The sequence below is a fragment of the Manis javanica genome, chromosome 11 (genome assembly GCF_040802235.1).
Source record: "Manis javanica isolate MJ-LG chromosome 11, MJ_LKY, whole genome shotgun sequence".
In the NCBI taxonomy this organism is placed as follows: Eukaryota; Metazoa; Chordata; class Mammalia; order Pholidota; family Manidae; genus Manis; species Manis javanica.
The window spans coordinates 107,664,651-107,689,860 of NC_133166.1; the positions used below are offsets into that span (position 1 = coordinate 107,664,651).

Sequence of the window (25,210 nt, forward strand, 5' to 3'; positions counted from 1 at the left end):
CTATTTCCTATGCAAAGTGCCCTCAGAGAACTTAGCCAATTTGCCCCAGACCTGCGCAGGGAGCCGTGTGGCGGGTGACTGCGAGCAGCAAGTCCCTTCTAGGGGCGCGGATCCTGCTTCCAAAGGGTGATGCGTCTGTGGCTTGGGATGGATGGAGCGCTGTGGGTAGCAAAGAAGAGCAGTGAAAACCCAGAGCTGTCTTTTACAAAAGTTAACCTTTTTTTCCCCCAGCAATACTTTCCTATCCTTTTTGATTAAAAGATAACAAATTATAATGCTCTTCATAATTCTGATGGCATTCTTTGTAAGCCCGTTAATTAAGGAAATGCAGACCGGCTACAGGTACCGTGAATTTAGCAATGCCGTGAAATGAACTGGTATCATCATCACAGTATCTCATCCACTGAACAATAACAGTGCGCACATACACGAGGCATCACTGTTTGAACCACAGGTGACGCTTAGGGGACCTACAGAGCCCATGCAGTGACCCTACAGACCCCAGGTAGGAAACAAGACTGTAGGTGTCTTCTATTTAAGTAAATAAGTCTTTTGATATTTACAAATTTACTTGTTTCACTCTCCCTTTGTTTGCTAGGAGGGCCTGACTGGCACACCGCCCCTTAGGGCAGATGGAAATGAATCCCACATCTTAAATCCTGCATAATGACAGGATAGTAAGATTTTTTGCTGTGATTATGGTTTATTACCATAGGTGGTTCACGGGGCTGTTACCACGGTGGGGAATATGCTGAGCACTTTTACTGCACAATCTAATTCGTGTAACAATGCTTGAGGTGCAGCCCGCCTCTGCCCCTCACTGGGCCAGTGGAGTTCAGGGGGCCGGGGACTGGTCCAAAGCCTCGCAGCTGGGGCGGACGCCGCCTCCAAGATCGTCTTCCTTTCCTGACTTCCCATCTTCCTTCCTTTTTCTCACCTCTCTCCCCAGTCTTGTTTCCTATGTATTTTTATAACTTTTCATCTCCAAAAGATCACACACTAATTCCACAAAATTGGTGTTGCTCTTGTTTTGACAAATGTGTGTTTAAATGAAACAGCTGTGAACGGAGTCACTACTCTTCAGTGGGAAGGCCGAAGGAAGAGTACGTGTCCAAGGTCACAGATGTAAGCTCTCGGCTCCACAGCGTGTTTCCGAAAATATACTCACAATGGAACCCTGTCTGGGGCTTAGCTCTCGATATATTTAAGCAGATACAGGTGTTCTGCTAAGTTGCTGTTACAGAAGCATGTTTGGTAAAACAAGAAGCCAGGGGGAAAGTGTGTGACATACAATCTTTAAAAAGGAGTTAAGTATATAAAACACACTGTAACAAGCTAAAGACAGGGGTTTAGAAGCCCTAAAGAGACATTCTAAACAGGGCTTTGCAAATCAAGGCTTTGAAGAAATAGTAACTTAGGAGATTTAACTCCATTGCAAGCAGGTAGGGAGGGAGGCTACCCAAGCATGAAACAGCAACAAACGGATCGGAGTATGTGTTTTATTTTAATGTGTCAAAATTGAGTTGAGTGTCTACAGGAAATATTAGGAAATGTTATATTGTATATTATAAAGGTGTGAAGAAATAGGGGCAAATGTGAGACAGCAGTGGACAGATGTGCACGCAGTTCAGATGCTCCCAGAATGGAGGCAAGGGGGAGCCAGAGGTTTGAGATTCAAGTCTGCATTTCAGATGCAAGCTGTCAGGAGGTAGGCCAGCAGGGAGGCCCTAGCAGCTTGCCAGGGGACAGAGCACACCCCGCCTTTCACAGGGGACCGGACTGGATGTCTAGGCCTGGTGAGCAGCCGGCTCTTCCACGGGGCCTCCGAGGACACCGCCCTGCTCTGTCGCATCCCCATGAGCCTCGGGGCCTCGGCGCCCAGAAGCAGGAAACACTCACAGAAACCGAAGGAATGACTGCACCCCACCGATGTGACCCGCTCTCACTGATTCTGAGACAGGGGGTCAGGCTGCGAACACCTGAAGCCGGGAAAGGACTGAGAAGAAACATTAGAACTTATCTATAGTAACCATGTGGCACCTTTTGAATGGTTGAAACAGTACCACCGAAAAAATCTCAAAGTCTGAGCAATACGATTCCAACACACCCATAGCTGATTGACTTGCAATAGATTATTTAAAGCTGTAATGTTAAGTTTCAAATATTTTATGTAAATTAGCCATTTCTGAGATATTTTGTTACGCGGAGTAAAAGTTACATAAAGATAGGAACAGATTGCATGAGATTAACTGCAGAATCAGATGTTATGTGTCATTCATTCAATAAATACATAGTCATCTCCTAATATAAGACAATCATTTTTCCTGATATGAAGAAAAAATGCTGAGCAAAATCAGACATGATCCCTGCCCTGGCAGAATATATTTTAGTGGAAAAGACAATAACTAATTAACTAATCACCATGACTACTAGTCCAGCGCCCAGGAAGACCTTGATGTGATGATTTACGCATCTAACAGGGGAGCTGGTCTCGTCGTGACGCCAGGAAAATTTGCCTGAAATAGAGAACAGTGAAGCAAAACCTGAAAAAAGTAACAGAAGTTAAGCGGGCATGAGGAGACATGAGGAACAGAACCGGGAGAAAGGATGATGTATTTAAAGGGGAGATGTGTTTGGTGGGCAGACAGAGAAGCAGGTCCTGGAATATTCCAACATAGAACACTTCAAATCAACACAATGCACACCTTAAACTTACACAATGTTATATGCCAATTATATCTCAATTACAAAAAAGAAATCAGACATAAAAAAGAAAAAAGGGTGAGGCCTCAGAAGGGGCTGGGGACCAGACTTCCCGGGGCTGATTGGGTCTGATAGATTCATGTTCATCCTAAGAAATGGGGAGCTATGGAGGGATTTCAGGCACTGGTCTTGAATCTTCTTGCCGAGTCACCCAGATTGCCGGATTCTGTGCCATCACTTACTTCTCTGCTCTCATCTTAGATTATTTCCCAGCAGCATCTAAACCTCTCCTTCTCCAGCCTTGATCTTTGTCAGCTTCGAAACACCGTTATCTTCTCATTTCCCTTGACCTCAGGGGCTGCCGTGCGGGGTCCTAGTGCTCCGGCCTCTAAGAACTGCGAGGCGAGAAGGCCCAGGCCCGGGTCCACTGCACTGCCCCTGGGGAGCGCCCTCCTGCTGAGGCTCACACATATTTACCTCCAGTCCGTCTATGGTTCATGTCTCTGGACTCACATTTGCTCCTCCACCCCTGATGCATACACTGGATTGCCTCAGCCTTGACCCAGCCCCTCCTTAAACCTGCCCCAGCTCCCGATCTCGCCCATATCTGCAGTACACCAGCATGCAGCCGGCTCCTCATGCCGAAGCCTGTGCTTTGTTCTCATCTCTCCCTTACCGTGGCGAGTCCATGCGACTGACTGAGTAGTCCCATTCATTCTCTCTCCACACGTTCTCGTGCTACATTTACAGTGAATCACTCAAGACCACTCCTGATACGGTGCGGGTGATTGCAACTGATCTCCCCCCAGTATTTCCGATCACCGTGATCTTCTCTCAACACAAATCAGGCTGTGATAGAGACTTAAGACCTCTCACTATTCTTCTACTTTACATGTTGAATAGAATCTGATCGCCACACACATTCCTCAAGCCACTGAATGCTCCTCTCCACCCCATCCGCACTCTACTCTGGCCATAGGGTCTTCTTGTTCTTTGAATGCCACTCTCTGTCCCACTGCAGGGCCTCCCTTCATTCTGTCCAGGACACTTCCTGACCCACCCCACTGTCCACTCCTTACATAGCTTCCTGCAGGGAGCAGCTTAGATGCCCCTTTATCACTGACGTTTCCTGACAATTCCACTTAAAAGATGCCCCTCTGTTCCTTTCTATTTCAGAATTTTGTGTGTTTTCTCCAAATCTAGGGGTGCATTTGTTTACTCACATGCACCTGCCTCACTGGAACGAAACGTGTATTCAGGACGGTCAACCATGAGGCCTAAGGAGCACTTCACACCTTGTCACCACACATAATATTTGTTGAATGAATGAAGGAATGAAAAGACCTACACACATGGCTGCGGTGTGGCCCATACTGGGGAAGGCCAAGGACAGGAGCTGGCAGACAGGCCAGGAAGCTCACTCTGTGAAACACGTGAGGGAGGGTATGTTCACCAGCCAAATAAATGACAGAAGACGTTAACACCAGCAGTTATAAAAGCTGAGACACACGGCTGTCAAGGAGCAAAATATTCTAAGAGTACAAATGAGGGGCTATTCCTACAATTTTATGATTTGCTCTAAATGCATGCTTGCCTTCTGTCATATTGCCTTTTGAAAACTGAGGTACCAAGCAAAAAATCGGTGTTACTTACTAAATCGGCGCCTCTGTCTTGTGTAAAATGCAAATTCAGACAAAAAGAAGTCTCACCAGCTTCAAGCTGCATGGGCTGGGCGGCAAGGCTGCTTCGACAGATGTTCCCATTCGGCAGCAGGCCCTTAACATCCTAGTGGCCTCAGGTGGTCCTGGCCCCTGTGTTCCTACACATCAATGCCGACTGGTTAAAAAACACAGCACTCATGTGAAAAAGAAAAAGACATTTTGCCTAGTGGCCAAGAAACAGGGCTAAAATCTAACCCTAGCAGTTATTTCATCTCTGAGATACGGAGCTAACTGCATTACCTTGGGGTTGCTGTAAGAACTAACCTACAAGCTTACCTCGGAGATATTGCAGTGTTGGTGTGAGGCCACCATAAAAACGCAAGTCTCATAGCAAAGTGAATATCACAGTGATATCCCAGGAAAGCGAGCCGCAGGAGCTGTTCAGTTTCCCAGTGCATATAAAAGTTATGTTTATAATACACTGTAGACTATTAAGTGTGCAATACTATGCTGCCTAAAAACAAAACCATGTATACACCTTAATTGAAAAACACTTTATTGCTAAAAGCTGCTGACCATCATCTGAAGTTTCAGTGACTCTTCATCACTGATCACACACCTCATTTAGCTTCACCATTTCTAGTTTTGATTTGAAGTGAGAGACGTGAAATTCTTCTTCCGTTTGAACACTGAGAGGCTATCTCTGGGTTATTGTTTGGCCTGATTTCAGGATCGTTGTTTCTCAGGTTATAGGGAGGTCGGAGGAGAGGGAGGGGGCACAGCCAGCAGTGGAGCCGTCGGCGCATACACGTCTCCATTCAGGTCCTCAGCTTACATAGGAGCGGCCAGTGGCGTCCAAAACAGTTACAATAGTAACATCAGATAGCACTGGTCACCAGAGCAAATATAATAATCACAAAGAAAAAATGGGGAATATTGTGAGAACTACCTAAATGTGACACAGACGCACCAAGTGAGCAAACTCCGTTGGAAAAATAATGCCAATGGGCTTGCTTTGTGCAGGGTTGCCCAACCTTCAATTTTTATCTATGAAGTGCAATAAAGTGAAGCATTGTTAGGAGGGGTATGCCTAGGATTAATGAAACATGCACTCAACTAACGGGGCTGTGCCAGCACACTGGGTCATAATTAAAAGCACATACAATAAAGTATCCAATCCTATTGCTCCTTCCAGCCCCAGTGAAGAAGAGAGGGACTCCCCTAGGGTCTGACCGTACTGACTCCCTTTCGTAAAGCACCCAGGAAAGATCTAGAAGGAAGAGCAGAGGTTAAGGGGTTACACTGAATATGAAATTGGAGAATTTAACTTGACTGGCATGAATATTTTATTTCTTATCCAAGAATAACTTGGGAGTTTGGGGACCTGCCCTGTACATTTTTAAGAAAAGGGAAATTCAGCTTTGGGTTTTCCTTAGTTGACTTAAAAGTGCTGTCAATTGCAGAATACATCCTGATTTCAGGGATGTTAAAATACGTTTTATAAAATGCGTTATCTTACAATGGATGCAATACAGTCATATATCTGACCAGAGGCAAGAGAAAAGTATAATTATTTTATGTTTGCATCTCAATAAGTTCAGACTGTTTAATAACCAGGAATAGCTGTAAAGAACTACGATACAGGGAATGAGTTCTCATACCAGTTTCCCAACCCACCTCACCGGGACAGTCTCCCAGCTTGGAACAAACCAAGTCAGTATTCCACTGGGCCTGGCCTCCTGTGGGGCAAATATTGCAAAATATACACTTCCATCTAAAATTTCTGAGTGCAGTTTGAAACTATTCCAAATAAAAAATGACAAAAATACAGAAAAATTTTTTCAAAAAACCTAACATCGAATCTCAAAACTTCAAAGAATATAGGCATGCAGGCATCCCAAGGTTAAAAGACCAAGTCACATAGTAAACTGTGTTAGACAAGCTACCGATCAGACCCCACTCAGCTGACTTAGGTGAAACTGAAGGAAATCAGACACGGAGAGAACGTATGAATTTGATGGGATGGTCCCCAGGACCTCAGTGTGCTCATGTCTCAACGTCCATGTTCCAGCATCTTAGAGTCTTTGCATATTGCTTTGGCCAATCCCTAAACCACATTTATAAAACTCATTTCCTACTCTGTCCAAAGTCCTTAACACAGAAGCTCTGCTGTATGCTGGCTTTAGTTATATTCAACCCTGTGTCTGTCTTTAGGTTGACAAAATGGGATACGCTGGTGTGTGTGTGGCAAGGAATCCTGTATTTTAAAAAAACCAATTAGGAAAACATAAATTTCTCATAAATTCCCCATTTTCTTTGCTTCTCCAAGGCCCACTTGTGCAGAGATCTAATGCCACCACCTCTGGGGCATCCCTGTCACCCCACCCTCTCCCTACAGCCACTCTTTGCGGTATTTTAGTCATATCATGCCTGAGGCCACACCAAGAGGAAGCGCTTCATGCCAAACACTGCACGGGTTACTTCACCCACAGGAACTAGGACGATGCCACGTGTAAGTGCCACACGTGGTCTGACAGAGTGGCCAGCAGGGAGTTGTAGCAGCTTCACGACCTCACTCTGAGGTCAGGCTGCTTCTGAGAATGAACAGGGTGGTAACACCCGCTCGGGCCGCGGAGTCGGGCCAAGGAGCTTCCTGGTGCGCATGCGGTTTCTGAGAAGCCAGCTTCCTTTGGAGAGTGGGGAGCACTGTGTGGGTTCATGGCTTTGTGAGTCACCTGTGGGGGAGCCCACACCGTTCTTTCCCTGAGGTCTGGCCTTTTGGGATGTTTACTTCTTACCCCGATTCTGATTTACTCTGCCCGGCGTGGTTAAAACAGGAGCGCCCCGAGGTGTCATGAAAGTGCCTGGTACAATGACTGGTCCTCGGGCCACACAGCTTGACTCAAGGGACTTACGGGCTTAGAAATGGGCCCCGTGCCCACAAGGGGCGCAACCAGCGGGGAAAAGACGAAGATAAATGTGCCGTCTTTCTCCCCAAATATGATTCTGTCCCGGTGTCTCTTCCCGCAGCTGGGACACCGCAGCCTCGTGGCCGTGAGAACAGAGACCCTGGGAGGATGCTCCTAACTCCCCTCCTCAAGGCATTGCCGACCTCTCTCCACGCCACTTCTAAGTATTTCTGAAATTCCATCAATTTCTCACCATCTACATCACCTCGGTCCAAACTACCAGCATTTTTTCCAATAAACCACTAGAACGGCCTTCTAACAGTCTTCCCTGTACCAGCTTTAACGTGATTTCTCACTCGCCAGGCCTTTTTTCACCCTTCAATCACGGAGGTCTTTTCTAAACGACGTTGTATCCACTGCACTGACCCCAGCCTGTCAATATTCTCCCACCAAGTTTAGGATGAAAAGAGACACATTCAAGAGGGCCGCCAAGGCTCCCAGAGGCCAAGGCTCGTCTGCCTCCAGCCCGTCTTCAGCATCACTTCGTCTCAGCTGCAAAGCCTGGCCTCAGAACCCCATTCACCGCAGCCTTCCTGAAGCAGGGGACTTCGCACAATGTCGCCTCCCCCTGTCTAGCAACATCCCTCTAATGGCCCAGGCGGCATCGACCGTCCCAGACTCCAATTAGACCGGACAGCCCCCATTGTTCTCCCAGTGCGGCTTCTTCTTTTTCATGGCGCCTGTCCCACGGCTTGGGTGTTCTTTGATTAATTTCCGCCTCCCCCACCAAGCTGCGTGTTCCGTGAGGCCTGCTCCTCCAGCCACGGGCAGAGGTGAGCTGTGATCAGCTGTTAAATGTGTGCATAACCACAGCACCCTTCCTGACGTTTCTTGAGGCCTAAGATTCTTGGGCCCTTTTTGAAACCCTGAGATAAGGATTGTTGCCTGCCTTTCCTGCATAAAATGGGCAGAAGGTTAGCTCTGATTTGAGTTACAGACTAAAACGAAGTGTGACAATCTTGGACACCTGGATTATGGTCACAAAGTCAGATCTCCTTTGCTCACTTAGTATGGCAACCTTACTCTTCCTGTTTACACAGACACAGTCACTGCAGTGCGTGCAGGAGGAAACACAGTGAGAAAGAAAACAAAAGTTATCTTGCAGACACACAGCTCTGCTCTAGCCGATGCTCTTGGAAGCACTGTGTTAAGTGGGGTTAACACTGCTTGTTGGGACAAATAGACCCTCACATTTATAAAGGCTCCCGCTCAGTGGAAGCTTCTTTTCCCAAAGAGCTGGCAACTGACTTTCTCCACACAGGGACTCGGGACCAAGTCCTTTCTGTCTGGAGGCGTCACCACTCTCTGCCCTTTCTGGGGTCTGCATTTAACGGCAGAAGGGGAAAGAGGGTGGATAAGGCACACACAGTTCTTACAGGCCTAGGCCTGGAAGTGACACGTCACTGCCACCATCCACTGACAGCACCTTGTCACCTTGTCAGACCCAGCTTCACATGGGAAATGTGGGCTCTAGGTGGGCATCTACCAGCCAGGTGCAATGACATGATGGGACAGAGAATCAGTGTACATGTCGGGAGACAACTAGACATTTCTGCCCCAAATACCCCGGATTTGGATAAGAGAAGCAACGTCCATGAGAACTGGGCAGTTGAAACAAGAGACTGTGCAAACATTCAGCCCTGTGTAGAGTGCAGTGCACACGAAAGAAGTAGGGTGTCATCCATGCGCCTAGGAGTTTGGGCCGGGGGCGAATGGCAATGCAGGTGACTGTGAAACAATGTGTGGGATATATGCAGGGACAAACATACATGTGTGTACTCATGCGTCTGTGTCTGTGTTGAGTTTTTTGATGAATATAAGATTGTTGAAACCCTCATGATTAGGTCTTAAGAATTTATCTTAGTTCCCTTTGAGATGATTACCAAGTACTGGGGTTTTTGGTGCCAAAAGGAATATTACCTTAAAAATTAACGTCTTTTATAGGAGAAACGTAACATTTGTGCTACCTTATTCCCTGTCAAATAATCCTGACATGTTAAGTTTTTTATGGCTAGCTGATATATTTAATATGTAAAGCAGTAAATATTTGTGGTTAAAAAAAGAGATAATTATGAACCAAGCCATATAACAAGACACTGTAGTAAGGAATGAACCGGACTTAAAATGGAAAAGCACCACCTACCTGTACGATTCCACAGGACAACATACCATTTAAAGTTCCAAGAGGGAAGTTTCCGTGTTAATTAGCCTTGTTTCCTCCTTTCTGGGAATACGTGTGTGTGACCCACGTTGGCCATCGCCCCCTCCTGTTTCCTTTGTAACACTTTTCAATAGTTGTGACATTTTATTGGTCTGTTACCAGCCTTTCATCTTGAATGTAAGGCCCTGCTTGCCTGTCCACCACTGAGTGGCTGGGGAGGAGCAGGTCTGTGTTCTAGAAGTCACCCGGCACATATCTGTTAGTAAAGGAGAGAATGATGATATAAATGGACAAATAGATGAGTAAATGAATAAATGAAAGATGTGCATTTATTTTTCCCCTATGAGGAAACTTTAAGATTCAAATAATTTTGTTAGAGATACAGCATAACATGTAGACTGCTTACACCTTTGAGTCGACTTTCTAAAACTTTTAACTGCTGCCACTAAGTTTTGAGGTCAAAACAAATTGTTATTTTGTTACCTACATTTACTGGCACCTTTCCTAAGCAGTTTCCTCAGTTCAAAAGGGTGGATACTATGTTACAGAATTCAAAATAAACTAAATGAGATGATTTGTCAGGCATCCAGGCAACGACTTATACATGGAAGGGGATCAAGAAATGCTAGTTCCTTAGAAAATATAGCCTGTGATCTGGACCCCAATCCAGGACCCAGAAGACCTTCCTCCTGTTCTCTCACTTACGGCTCTCTGACCACTTAGCCACTCTTATCCTGTTTAAGGGAAACTCTCCACCTCTTTACCTGTAAGATTCTCTCTGACACATCAGCTTCCTCAGCTAATGATTGGACAATCCATCATTACCTCAATCGGAAAAAGATGAGGATAGTTTCTTACTGAACCTTAATAGTGGCTAAAAGGGCAAAAACTAAAATGCTTTTTCCAAATAAGATTCTAGTTCAATTTCCAAAATATTTCCATCCATAATTTGTAACCATCTTTAAACATGGGTTTCAAACATCTGCAAGCCCATCTTCTCCAACTTCTTACTTAACAACTTCATAACCGTGTGTGAGTTCTGGAGAACCGCTGACCTGGAGAACCGGCCGCCATGTCTGTGGACGGCACCTGTGTTTTTGACCAGTGGACTTTGTTTTCAGATATAATCTGTTGGCTCAGATGGACTGTTAGGGGTTTTGACTTTTGTAACTTTGGAGGGAAGCATTATGTTTGGGGAAAATGGTTAAAGGAATCATCCCGAGACATCATTTCCAGTCTGAAAACACGAAAGGGTAACCAGGTAATAAAATTCCATTTCATTGTGATTTGGCATGAAAATCAAGGGGACAGTATTTAATAATCAATAACTTCTTCATTAAAAAGGAAGCTGTTATCCTTGTTTGGAAACATCTGGATAAATAATGAACATATTGTATGGTAAGATGAAACAGAAGGTTTTAAAGTTTATAAGATTTATTAGAATTCTAAAATCTGCCATTTTACATTTGGCCATTTCCAAACTAAAGGGGAAAGTAAGATAATACTAGATTTTTCTTTCCAAGTCTGAAATCTGAAAGAGATATCATCACTTAAATAATCTAAGGATAATGGTGAAAATGTTCACTGACTTAGAAAAAGTTACTCAGCAAATACCCTCTGCCTTACAAAATATTCACCTTTTAGAAAGAGGCTGTAGGTCAAGTGTGAGAGATTAAAGATGGCCGTACAGTCTTTCATAGGACTTGAACAATACAAAAAGCCTAAAGAAAGAGGCAGTTTCCATTACCCATCTCTTGAATACTCCCTCGTGAAGCCTTGAGCCTAAGGTAGCCACGTGTAGAAGTCATTTAAAGCAGAGATCAGCAACTTTTTCTGCAAAGAACCAGAGAGTAAGTATTTTAGGTTTTGTGAGACATGAAGAGCAGGTAATATCTAAACAGGTATTTGTCACTGCGTTCCAATAAAGCTTTATTTATGGGTACAAATGTGAATTGCATGTAAGTTTCAGACCTCATGGGGCATTTTTCTTCTTCAGATTTTTTTCAAACATCAACAAATATAAAAATCTTTCTTAGTTCAATGGCTGGACAATAACAGGCTTCAGACTGGACTGGGCAGAAGGAGACGGGGCAGGAGAGAGTGGTCCAGCCGGTGCTCCGTGTTCCAGCCCTCAGACACTCGTGCTGCCCCACCGAGGCCCCCACGTGAGGGCAGGATGAGCCATCTGCACGGCGCCCCATCCAAATTCTTGGTCCCCAGAATCACAATATGATGATAATAAAGAGTCTGAAGCCCTAATTTTGGGGATAGTTGGTTGAACAGCCATAGATAGCAGAAATAACTAATTACAAAATATTGAAACGCAGATTTAACTTTTTGAAAACACTGTCCTACCTCACTCTTTTCCCTTAAAAATGCCCCTTCTCATCAGGCCATAAGAACCAACAATTTTTACTGTATTGATCAAAATAATTCATTTTGTTTGTGCCATAGATACAGCTCCATTAGCAAAGTGAGTGAAGTTTTCCTTTGGAAAAAAGGTATAGGTTATGCTAAAACCAAATAGGAGATGAGTTTTCTGATACTGACATTAAAAATTAAGAGAACTAATGAAGCCCCTCACTTCCCAAATCTAGGTTTAAAAACAGCGTTCCCTTCATTCCCCTATATGACCTACTGTTTTTGTCACCCAGCTTTAATTCTTCCTCCGTTCGCAGCCCCGTGGCTCTGCACATGCTTGCTGCTGGGCATGTCCACCCGAGCGGAGCCCGCTCTCGGCCCGAGAAATGGGCTCCACACGGCGTGTGACCCGCTCTGGGCCCGTCCGCCTGGGCAGCTCTAACTGGTGTTGCTGGCAAAGAACTCTTGGCTTGTTCTCTGTCTGCTGAATGGAAAACTGAAGCTACAGGGCCCCCGGGGTGGGGGGACCCCCTCCTGCCCCTGTACCAGCTCTGATCGACGGCCGAGGCAGCCTCGGTGCGCCCGCAGGAGCGGGAACGGAGGGAGGAGGGAGAACGCGATCCCGCTGAGCGCCCAGTCCCCTTAGATCTACTCCGGTGACACCCCGAAATCTTTTATCTTGTGTAAGCCAGCAATTGACATCTTTGCTTTAAATGAGACGGTCATAGTCTGTGGCAGTCGCGGCGGACCGTGCCCTGAGTCACCACGTGGGAAAAGACGTCCCAGCAATGGGCATTTTTCTTATTTACTCTTTTGACAAATGTTTTTAGAGTTCTATCAAGCATATGCCAGACCTGGTAAGGGGGCATCAGAGCACAAAAATGGGCAGGAACAACGTCCCTGCCGACCAGCGGCTCACCGCCCAGCAGTGAAAACAGGCTTAGAAACAAACAATCAAAACGCCGCGCGATGGAAGCGCGGCCACACTGCGGCCTGAAGGAGGAAGCGACGCCGGGGCTCGGGTGGCGGCGGGGGGTGGCCGCGGGCGGGGAGGGCTCCGCTCGGCTCGGAGGCGCGCACCGCCCTGGGGGCCGCCGGGAGCCGGTGCAGGGCCGGGAGCCGTGGGGGCGGGGGCGGGGCCCGAGGAAAGGCCGCGGGGCGCACGGCGGGGGGCGCAGCGAGGACCCCGGGCCCACGGGAGGGGGTGACACTAGGGCCCCGCGCCGGTTAGGCCCGAGGGGCGCGGGAGGCGGGCGAGGCCCAGGCCGCCTCCCCCCGCGGGGTCCCAGCCTCCGCCGCGGCCGTGCACCTCCCCCGCCCGGGCCCCCTCTCTGCTGCCAGCGCGTTCCATCCCCGCCCAGAGAGGACGTGCGACTCGGGGGCACCCCGTGTTTAGACGCCACCTTCCTGACGTCAGGCTCTCCCCCGTCTCCAATCCCGGCCTTCCAGGCCCTCGGGTGCACCCGGCACCGCGACCGCGGAGGCCCCGAGGGGTGGGAGGTGGGCTGCCCGGCCCGGGCAGGGTTGGGGGTGCGCGGCAGGGGCTGAACCCCGGCGCCCCCGGTGCAGCGCCTGGGGCGCCCCACCCCGCTCCCTCCGCGCCGCCCCTGCCGCTCCCCCCCCCGGAGCCCCGGCTACTGCGCGCCGCGGAGCCCGGGCCCCCCCCTTCAGGCGAGGAGGGGACCCCTGCGATCCCAGCGCGCCGCGGCGGAAACAGGCGAGGACGGGAGGGCACCTCCCCTGTGCCGGGGCGCTGATTGACTCCCCGATGGTAAACGAGATGACGGAAGAGGAAAACCGGTGTGTGTGTCGGGCAGGTTCACAGTATAAATCGTAAGGAAAGAGTAAGTGTAACAAACATGCAAATTTACCTGTCAGGTTGGGCTTTCCAGTTAATGGCATCTTATCGGTACTGTTTGACATTTGTCCTTCAAAATATTGTTTTTCAGTATTATATTTTCCAGTATCACTCACTTTGCCACTAGGTTAAAAGCACGTACGGCTGCAATGAACTTCTCCATCTTCCTGTGAAATAGGCAAGTTTAGTGATGGATGGAAAAAGGAGGTTCCATAGAGCACATTTTGTGAAGGTGTGGGTATCTGGTGTGTGCATGAACACAGACGCACACACAGAGCTGTCCGGAAATGGGTTCGACAAGAGAAAAAACAGTGATGATCCGCGGTGTTGGACCGTCAGGTGATTTATTTTCTGTACATTTTTGTCTTGTATTTCTTAATCAAGAGTGTTAAATCACTTTAAAACACAAAAGTATATTACAGTAAACAATAGGCACACTGACTGTAGTCCTGTCCCATTTGAGAGATACATGAACTTGTTGGCCAGAAATATGTCTTATGTACACAGTACACACACATGATACTGACTTTCTCAAGAAAAATGCACTGGCATTAAGCTCTTCTTAGGTTATGTTTAAATTCGTGTTTCTTTTCCACGTAGGACAGCATTTGAGTATGAGGTTTTGTTTCAAAGAATATGAAATTCAAGATAAACAACTTCCCCTTACACTGTATTTTCCTCCATGTCTATGGAAAGAATTATTCACTTACTGTAGGCAGAGTAAGCCAGAGAAATAAGTCAAACTATTACATTTTTAGTGAGAGTCTCTCTGCACTCATTTGAAGCATCATTGGCAAGGCAAGCCCTGCATAACCAGAGAGACGTCCTCGGCTTTCGTTCTCACCTCGTGAACTGCACGCGCATCATTCCATATAGGTGAAAGTAATTATGAAAAGCAGTGAGCTCAAAAACATGTTATTGTAGCTGATACTTGTCCTCATCATGTTTACTAAAGTGATAGAATTCGTCTTAATTTTTGACATCTGCAGCCATAGGTACTGGGTGCTCACCATGGCTAGACTTGAACCCCACTTACAAAGGAGTACACTTAAATATTTCACAAATCAGCGACCATCAGCGAGCGCAGTGAGCTCATGGCTGTTTCTGGAGCAGGTGGTGACGTTTGCAGGCTGCTTCTTCGGTGGATTGAAATGCACATCTGATGTTACTCCAGGTCGTTCACACAAAAAATAGGGAAATGGCCCCATTACTCCTGCCTTTCCTTTAGATGTGCTCCAGTCATCCTTCTGAGCAAACCCATTTTCAAGAAAGCTCCCTATTTGGTGATATGGTGGGTGGGGTCCTCAATGAAAAATCAAAGATCTAAAATACCTTATTTCTGCTATTAATTAGTTGAGTGAGTTCTACACATTATTTAATTTACCTAAGTGTGGATTTTGTTACTGGCAAAACATGGGATTCTGACTTGGCAGGTGTCTAAGAGCCATTGTTCAGCTCCGGAGAACTGGTGAACGGAAGGGCCCATCTCCCTGAATGGGGAGCCTGGGGCCCAAGGGCTGGGGCCTGGGGGCCTGGCGAATACATCAGTTCCTCTGATGCCATCAGCTCTTCTGTAATAGTACCAGGATGACAGAGGTCTGAGTCCCTCCTACAAGGATCTCTTCTCTGTGGTTGTTTGCGGCCGACCCACATGCTTGCAGTCAGCACATGACAGTGTGATTTCAATTTCCTCTGGAGGCCATTCTGCGTCCCTGCAGCTAATGAGGTCTTTCCATCCGTCCTTGTTTCCAGGGCTCCTATATCGTTTTCCCCTGCATCTCCCCTGGCCGTCATCCTGTCCCCTGCATACTATCTAGCTCAGCTTAGATCTCTTGGGTTCCTGTAAATGGTGAAAGGGTTACACGTGAACACACTACCGACGCCCGCAAGGGTGTGATACACGGTGTCGCAGCCCCACTGCCCGTTGCTGCCCCTGCAAGAGGATATGGTGCCTGTAGTTCCAGCTCTGATGACACGCAGGTTCCTTGATACACACGTCAACATCCTCAACAGTGTACATCAGCCACCTTGGGTGCACACCGTGGATTTCAGCAGCAGGGGCAGGTACCACTGACACTGGAATCTTCAACAAGGCTGAGAATGAAGGAGAGATGACATCAGAGCTGAAAAGAAGGAAAACCGAAGGTGCCTGGGGGCGGGGGGGCTATGAGCCCAAGTCAAGGGCAGAGGGAGCCTCTGCCCCTTGGTGACACTCAGGACCATTTGGAAGGAGCACCGGAAGGCTGGCTGAGTTCACAGGTACAAGGGGCCTGTGTCTCTGACCATCTGCTTCAGATGGAACAGGAAACACACTTCACGTGCATTTTCACAACACACTTATTTAACTCCGCCTGCCTGTACTTCATCTATAACCCGCCTAAATCATCTATAATTAGCCTCTAAATTTTCCATGATCTACAGAATCCTAATGTTAATACAGTATTCCATGACACAGTACATGCCATCGAGATAATACATCAAGAAGGCTGACACTCTGCAGTGTAGAAATATAGGACATTATTAATCGATCAATCCACACGTATTTAAGTCACAAGTTTGGATTGAGCATCTACCCTATGTTAGATGTGATCCTGTTATAGGAGTAATGTGAGAGTCACTAGAAATGTCCATCAAAATAAAGGACGATTAAAATACATTTTAAGAGACAGGTTATATAATTCCATGGCAAAAAAAAAAAAGATAAGTAATTTGGCTTTTAACATCAAAAGAGTACCTGGAAAGAAGTGGTGTTAAAAAAAAAAAAATCTAAGATAAACATCTTATGTAGACAAGGCAAGCTCAATAGGACAGGTCCCGGCCCAAAGACAATTCAGGAGGCAGTTATGACAGACCTCTCTCACTGACCTAGGGTTTTCATCCGTGACGTTGTAAGGCAAATGCAGATTAAAAATAAGAGGCTTAATTCTCCCTGTCAAAAGGAAGGGGAGTTTCCCTCACCAACTTTTTCCTTAGAATATCTACCTTGAAAACTTGTGATTTTAAATCCTTTGTCTCCTCTTTAAAATGTGTCTATGTATCCTTTTGAAAGTAGGTAGATCCTTGTCAGCTTTATGACCCTGTTGAAATGTAAACATCCAGGGAGATTGTACCCCCGTCTCTGTGGAGGGCAGGGGCCTGACTGGTGGGTGTCCAAGTTGCAAAGCTACCTCCTACGATGGAGATGCTAGAGATTTCCCTCTTCTCTGGATAAGGCCACTCAGGCACCATAGACAGTGGCTCCAATCATCACGGTAAAGTTAGAAGGCACTCTGTGTAACTGCTAAGTTCTGTTAAAGACTAGTTATCCTTTGTCTTGACTCTTAAAGGTGTGTAGGTGATGCGCTGTACCTGCACGGCTGTCCCCGGAGGGAGCTGGCTCTGCGTCCTGCGATGGCGGGGACTGCCTGGGACACTGTGGTGTAAGGCCTTTGCCATCATAAACACGCCTGCTTCCCCCACTGCCTGTGTGGAGAGGGTTTGGGGTTTGGAGATGTCTTTGTTTTTATTTGTATTTCCCAAACACATACCAGGTCTGAGTCCAGAGCCACACTGGCTGGGACTGGACAGCACATCCCGAGGCAGAGAACCTTCTCACCCAGCCCGGCTCACCCGAGTCCGGTCCCAGAGGGGCAAGTGCAGCGCCGCAGAGGCGGGTTCTGCTGCCAGGAAAGGGGGACGGCCGGGTCAAGGCCACCCTCCGGACACTGGGGAAGCCCCTTACCCCGGGGCCCTTTTGTCTACCTCCCAGTCACTTTGTGGGGCCAGACAGTGTCCCATATAGGCGCACGCCCTCACCTGGAGGAAATACAGGCAACGATTGACCCCTCTGTTCACGTCAGAGGCGGAGGCGCTCTGCGGCTGCTCAGGTCGGGGCTTCGCGCCCTTGGCCTGCACAGGCCCCTTCCGTGATCCCAGGAGGGTGTTTACGTGGCAGTTTTCTTCTGTAAAATTTGCAAAAGTAAGATCTTTCTGTATTCCTTTTGATCAACAGGACCCACCAAATCATAAAAGCTTGAGGCGTCTCCTGTGAAAGGACACAGAGAAACAGCGAGAGAGAAAAAGAGAGAGGGGACCCTGGATTCATGCTCCAGAGACAGGATTTTCATCAGAAAGTAGGCACTTTCCGAAAATAGCTACTATAGTCTCTTAGGAGAGAATTACTTTTCAAATTCCTGCCTTGAAATAGGAAATTCAGTTACCCAAATGACCTGAATTCTTGACACCCAACTGAAAAGACTGTCAGGAAATAGCTCACCGATGCACCTGCTTTTCTTCCGTGTACATTTACTTCACACATTTAGATAGTGCCAGCTAAAAAGAAAATAGCACATTACAATGGTACAATATTTTGAAAACGGCAAATTTTAGGAGTTTAAATTATGAAACAATAGGTACATATTCTTCTTGCTTTCATATACCAAGAGTATTTCAGCAAAAATGCACGAATCACTATTTACATGCAATTCATTCATGCATCATAAATATATTAGGCTGTGTGGCAGAGGGTAATGACAACCCCAAACATCCTTATTACTAAAAGACTCTGAGTTAAAATAACAACCACATCCATGAAGCACAGTTCCGAGGGGCTGGCGTAGGGGGGAGGCACAGAGCAGCCAGTGAGATCCACCAGCTGACTTAGATGCGTACAGCACACAAGCCTCCCGTGTGCTTGGATCCTGAAGGAACGAAGATGAGAACCCTTCCTCTGTGCAGGTAGAGCGTTTTCCTGACGGAGAAAGAGCAAGTAGGATTCAGACCCAGAGGGTGGAGAGGCCTAGATGGGGGAGTGTAAGGCATGGACGGGGCCGGTGCCCTGGGCTCACTCCCCATCATCCCCCCAGTACGCCCTGCAAGCCCGCAGCGTTTCAGAAACCTGCTCTACGAGGCCTGGCAGTCATTGGTGTCGGCCTGGACTTTAATCTCTGTCTTCACGCAAATTCCCCCTGTGATTTCCCGTGCCTCACAAAATAAAGGCACCACGGAAGCTGAAACAACAGGGAATGGAGGAGAAGGAAGCCCTCTCCCCACCGTGTTCTTCAGGCTCCAGTTGAGAAGGTACTAGGCCGTACCCAGTCCACCGCCTGGAATTCCAAGGAGCGGAGATAACAGATGATCGCCCTCTGCAAACAGAAAGGCTGGGCCCCCCGCGCAAGGACAGCGCTTGGACAGAGGTGTGCGAGCAGGCCAGGGAGGCTGGTTCAGGTTTGCTGACAATTCCTCTGGGCAAGTGTGCAGAGGGGGAGGTTCAGGGGGCATGAGGTGGAGGGAAGGGACCTCAGCACTCCAGGCGTTTCAGTTTTATGCCCGTCTGTCCCTAAGATGAACCTCAGTGTCACACAGAGTCCAGGGCCTATTACAACAGGACCTCTTTCCAGCCACACTGAAAGCTGGAAGCCTCTTCCTTTGCTGTTGTTTTCAGCTTTTTAATCTTTGGCTCCGTTTCTGAGGCGGTAGCATATAGTGATTCTCAGGTAGCAGAGCTGTGTTTTTGATGGCACCAGGTAATTCATCACGAATTAATAGTATTGGGAAATAACAGTCATAACATTTCTCATTCAAAAGCCTAAGTGGAAAGTTCTCTCATTATTCACATTTAATTATTATTTTGGGCAGGTCAGGTTTAAATACCAAAGGCTGATAAATTAGTTGCTTACATTGTATGAGTAAAGCAATCAATGAAAAACTCTTTAGAAATGAGCACAAATAATGTCTACATGGTACATATAAAATATTTTGTCGATCTCTTAAAAGTATGCCAGAAGCCCAAAAATTTCAAAATTATAACAGTTTTTTTAAAAAAGCTAGCCATTATGAGAGTTTTAAGTGTCACAATTAACTGTTAGATATTGATTGTGCATAGATACATAATGACAGCAAGAATACAATAGTTCCACCATATTTAAAATAACTCTTCCCAAACACTCAACTGTTTTCTAAGGCATATGCTTAATGACACGGGCTGACAGGTTTGTGTAGCTATTTCATTTTACATAGGAGGCACTGACACCCAACAATGGTCTCCCCCAAAGGTACATGGCTAATGGTTTATCACTGTCAGGTCTGAAGTAGAATCACATTTCTGTGCCATTTCTAGCTACTAATCTAAAGCAAACATTTTAGACTTCTCCTTTTCCTTTAATCTGACATAACTGAAGAGACCGTTGTTTCTTCAGGGATGATCAGAACACTCGGGCTGGGGGAGATGCTTACAGTGCCCACCCACCAGGCAGGAAATAGAGACAGCGGATTCTCAGAGCTCACAGGCGGAGGGAACATTTCATAAAACAAAGTATCTTGAAAGGCTCTAATAAGTAGGTCTGCCAGTAAGAACAATGTTACAAATGACTGTTCAGTTTACACAGCCAGTGCTATCCTGACGTTACAGGGCATGGCATGTGCCCACTTGACAGGTGATGATTTCAGTATCATACTAAGTAATGTGCTTCCACCTGTGGAGATCTGAAAGTTGCTAAGAACACTTCCCATCAGCACAAAGACTTTATTTATATAGTGTAAAAGAAGCTATTAATGGAGAGCTTTTGCTAAATCTGGCAAAAAAAAATGTGTGTCGTGTACTTCAGCACTTCCAAATATAAAAGCAAAGATAAACACTCAATGGTAAGAAAATGCCAAAAGCATGATGAATTGCACAAAGTACATATTTTTGATCGCGATGTCATGTAACCAGTGCCAGCCTGCCACCTAAGGCACAGCCATCAGAGGGCACTGATGGAATTCATAATTAATCCAGCCATGCCAGCTGAGTTTTATAGTGTATAGGATCACGACCTTCAATTTGGTTCAAGAAAACGGTGCACAAACCTTTACTCAAAATGATTTAGAGTACGTATTTTCCTAAAGAATGTTCTTCTCAAGGTTTCTGTGCTTTTACATTCAGTTTTCTCTATGAAAATGCAGACAGATATTTCAAAAGGAAGCAACCAGAAAATAAGAACAAGCTCACAGGATGTTCACTTACATTTTTAAGTTAGCATTTATTCTTTTGAGGTTTGAACTGGGTGTCCTGAAATAATAGTAGTCTAGGTTTATTTGAAGCATCTGAGACTTTCGAGTTGAACACAATAATGATGACCCAAAGGGATTTAAATATGGCATTGCTGGCATTGTAGTTAAAACTGCCGTTTCCAGTTCACACAAGATAACTTACTCATGGGCTCAGTGATGACTTTGTTTGCATATGGAAGTTGGTGTTCCAGAGCTTTCTTTATTATAACTTTATTACAAACTTAAACTAATTTTCTGGTTTTGACTGAGTGGTGTTCTTGAAGCGCTGTTCCTGAAAAAGTGTGAATTGCAAATAGTTCTCAACTAATTTCATATTCAAGATCTATAACATAATTATGTTTGAAAGGCCCAGGAAGTTTGGAGCAAAATCTTTTGACCTCAGCATTATTACCAAGTTTCCTTAGGTAGATGGGATATGTACTTGATATATTAATAATTCGGTGACTGACAAGCACTGAACTCCATTCATGTTTTAATACTGGGTTAGGCCAGGGTTTCTTAGTCCCCATACCGCAGACCTTGTGGTTGGGTAACTGTGGTACAGGGCCGTCCTGAGCATTGTAGCAAATTCCTGGCCTCTTTCCACTTGATGCCAGTAAGATTTTCCAGTTGCAATAACTCAAAATGTCTCCAGATAAGGGAGAGAGTGAGGTAAAACTGCCCCCAGCTGAAACCACTGGACTGGGCATTAGGACTTTTAAAAAAACAAACACAGTAGAAACAGAGTGCTGTCTTTTCCCTAGCATAAGTTTAAAACTACTTTCTATTCACATAGGGCAACAATGGAATTCTGTCTCCTCTTTCTGCAAAGCTCTGAAGCATAGTCACAGGAGAAACGGAAAGGGACACTGAGCTACCGGGCCCGGGGGATGGCGCACTGCCAACTGGCGCCACATGCACAGGAATTGTGACTGGGTTGTTCTGTGGCCCACGAAAATCTCCACTTCCTACACATAGGAAGAAACTGGTTGCTTTTCGAGTGAAAGAGAATAGGCTTTGTGAACCCAAGGTGATTTCAGTGAGACGGAACATCCCCATTTGTCCCTGAGACTGTGCGCACTGCGCCAGGCAGGACCCTCGTGCCCGGGGCGCCTCCCACCGAGGCCCCATCACAGGCCTGCCTGCTGTCCTGTTGGGAGGCGGGCTTGCCGAGTCCTGCTCAGAGCTGACTTAGCCCTGGGCAGCTCCTTCCAGAAAATGTTAACAAGCGCAGGCATTGAGGACCTGGCTCTCCTGCAGGGATTCTGACCCAAGGCCACAGGGTCGGGCAGTGAGTTTATAGCTTTAGAACATGTTTTTAATTTAGTCACCTCAAAGATTTGTATTCCTCAGACCTGCAGACTGACCCCCCCCCACACCATCCCAGGGCGCCCCTTCCCCCATTCCCACCCCCAGAGGAAGTTCCTCCTGTAAAGAGCAGGGTCCAGCCAGCTAACTAATGAGCCACACTCACCCTGCTTGAGATGCAGGTTTTTCCTTCTTCAAAAGGCTGCCCCCAGGGCGCCCTGTGTCGCTCTGCGGTCACCACAAACACCCCCTGCGATGTCACCTCCTCCAATTTGTTTCCTATTTATCAGACTCAGACATTCTGAGCAGCTTTTAACCTGGATTTCGACCAAGTACTCTAGGAAAGAAAAAAAAAGACTTTTGTTTGGAACAAACTATTTCCACAGAAATCTCACATTCTGATGACTTTAAGTGGTAGTTTTGCCCAGTCGAGTACAGGTTTTCTCATCGTTTATGTTTCGGTTGGCTGAGTCTGTGCTGGGGACTCTTTCCTGGGCACCTGGGGTGTGCAGGAAGGCCCCTGGTCTTTACCCTTGGATGCCACTGGGCACCGCCCACCCTCCATCCCCAGCGCCACAAACCAACTGTCTCCAGACATTGTTACACGCTCCCCTGCCCGGACTGAGAGCCTTTGGTGGAGTTTAGCACAAAGCAAGTGCTTGTCATCTAGTTTCAGGCTAGAACTTCAGGATTTTTGTACATGTACTCTAAGAAACAATGATAGCCACAAAATCAGGTGGTTTTTCTTTTTCCCAAATTTCTTGTAGGCCAAATTTTTAAATTTTGCCAAATATCTTGATAGATTTGAAATTAGAAGAAACCCATTCAGTAGGAAGCCAGGGTTTTTCATTTTTGGGGAGGGTTTAATCAGTAAGTGGATTTTTTTTATGAGATAAGGTCAATCGCTCATTTGTGATGGAATAAAAGGAACCAAGTGACGTAGGATCTTAGTAAGGAAATATTGCCATGGCAACAGCCGTGCAATTATACCACAGAGAAGCCTTCAAAATTAAATCGATTAATGTAGACCTTATATCTCTAGCACACATGGTGCAGCTTTAAAAAATATTTTTTACTTAGAGCATTTTAATTTTTTTAAATGGTACAGATGTCAATGCAACTGAGTAATTTCTGATTTAATTCAAGTAAGGAATTAAAATAGAGCTTACCTATTGCATTTTGCAAGCACTATCCTTGACCCATAAACTTTAAAGAAGGGGGTTTGCTATATAATCCATAAGAAAAACTATGGTGGAGAAGATGAGGGTGACATAACAAGCAGAATAATCACAAAAACGGGAAAAGAAGGAATCAAAAGAAATAGTGACACTCCCAACCACAACGACATTCCACACGTGATAGCTTTGCATCTTAGAGGACACTTTTGTCACCATATGACAAAGGACAGAAAATTGAATAGTCAGATCCCAGCAAACTACAAACTACAAACAGGTAGTTTTTAATTACTGTGCCTGTTATGAGGGCAGGAGCAGCATGGAGAGAATGAGCTTTGTCAGCAACAGGTGAGATGAACTAGGGTGAGAACTGGAGGGGCGCCCCAGACAGCAGCCGGAATGAATGTTGGTCTCAGTAAAACCTCTTTTGCAGATGTAAGAAGGATGCGCTTCGCTCACAGGCTCTCCGTGCCCGGCAGCTGCAGCTGGAGATTCTATTCCCTGGCCTGGAGGGCACCAAACAGAGCAGAGAAGCAGGGTAATAACAGGAGAGTTCAGGGTTTATGAAGACGCTGCATTTTAAAGGACTGACTTGGGAGTAAGTGCGGAGAGACAAAGAATCACCTTTAATTCTTGTACTGATTCCGAGGTAAATCTCCGTCCATGTGAGTCGTGCTGGGTTCATATGGGTTGTAGATCAGAGGACAGCGCAAAAGACAAACGATTGACGTCAAGAAGAAAATCACAGGCTGTGAACAAAAAGTTGCATTAATTGCTTCTAAGTTTTTTACCCATAATCTAGTGAGAATGAATGGAAACCAATACAGAAGCCATTGTTGTTAAACTTTTATATTATGTAGATAGTAAAAGCATGTTCATTCCAGGCAAAACTGTTTCATCAACTAGACAGTAGAATTTCACAGTAGAGGTTTCTTTCGGCCCGACGAGTTACTTATTGGCTTTATTCCATCAAAAGTTGAAAGAATAACTTTGAAGTATCATTTTAAAATAGTAAAATGGTGGGTTCAACTAATATTTTTAGATTTCAATGCTTAAAGTAGGAAGGTCTTTTAAAATAACAGAACTGAAGATAGCCTGTTACTTAGATATGTTATGCTCTCATATACATTATTATCTCAATGTTAACGTGGCCTAAGTCAGTCAACACCGTTTTGTCTCCTTGGCTATATAACCCCGTTATCCAAACGATATTGCAAACGGGCCTTTGCAATATTTTTTGAAATATCTTTTCTATGACAAGAAAGAACTTGTTCATAGCTCCTCGTACAAATCTTACACTATCATAATAATAACTCAACAATTTTTTCGCTCATTCTTTCATCTAACACACATACACATATGCATCGTTGGCACTGTCCTTTTTGTTAAGTATAGGATGTGAACAAAAAGAGTCCCCATATCTTTCCTCAAGAAATGCTCGGTCCAGGAGGGGTGCAGTCCACGGTAAGGAATGAAACTCCAACTGTGGGAAGGTCATTGAGAGTTTTAAGCAAAGAGCAACTTACATTTTCGAATCTCCTTTAACTGCTCTGCAGTGAAAAGCCCTGAACAGAAACAGGACATCAGCGCGGAGGCAACCACAGTGGTCAGAGCAAGAAATGGTGGTGCCTGGAAGTACGAATGGCCGAGCTGGGGGAGGGAAACAGACAGGACGTAAATGTGATTTTGGGTTGGACTGACAGGACTTGACACTGCCACTTGGAATGTGATGGTAGAGATAGGGTGGGGTGAGATTTGTGGGTAGACAAGTTCAAATTGGAAGTCTTTTGCACTGAAATTAAAAGTTAATTTCATGGCACGTTAGGACCTCAGGAACCAAAAGAAAATACTAGAACTGGAAGCACTTGTTGGTAAACTGGATGACAAAATGTTTTGAAGTTTGAACTGAAGGATAGTTATGATACTGAAATTAGGTAATGGGGTGTATTCCGGGACTGAACAACATAAACTCATTCTGAAAGGTGTGACACTGGGTGGGAGGCGTG

At 46.0% G+C, this 25,210-nt stretch overlaps 2 long non-coding RNA genes across 3 annotated transcripts; one reads left to right on the plus strand and one right to left on the minus strand.

Moving 5' to 3' along the window:
- Positions 1-57: 57 nt before the first annotated feature.
- On the minus strand, positions 58-18,025 carry LOC118969835 (uncharacterized). Its single transcript, XR_012123002.1, has 7 exons — positions 17,969-18,025; positions 17,509-17,654; positions 13,727-17,175; positions 11,132-11,327; positions 9,477-9,750; positions 4,413-4,522; positions 58-2,516 (listed from the first exon to the last, which is right to left on the minus strand). It is a non-coding gene; the product is annotated as an uncharacterized lncRNA (long non-coding RNA).
- Positions 17,003-23,838, plus strand: LOC140844527 (uncharacterized). Of its 2 annotated transcripts, none has more exons than XR_012123003.1 (3): positions 17,003-17,132; positions 17,705-18,918; positions 23,638-23,838. It is a non-coding gene; the product is annotated as an uncharacterized lncRNA (long non-coding RNA). The 2 variants fall into 2 exon arrangements; XR_012123004.1 differs by having other exon boundaries at positions 17,705-18,887.
- The last annotated feature ends 1,372 nt before the right edge of the window (positions 23,839-25,210 follow it).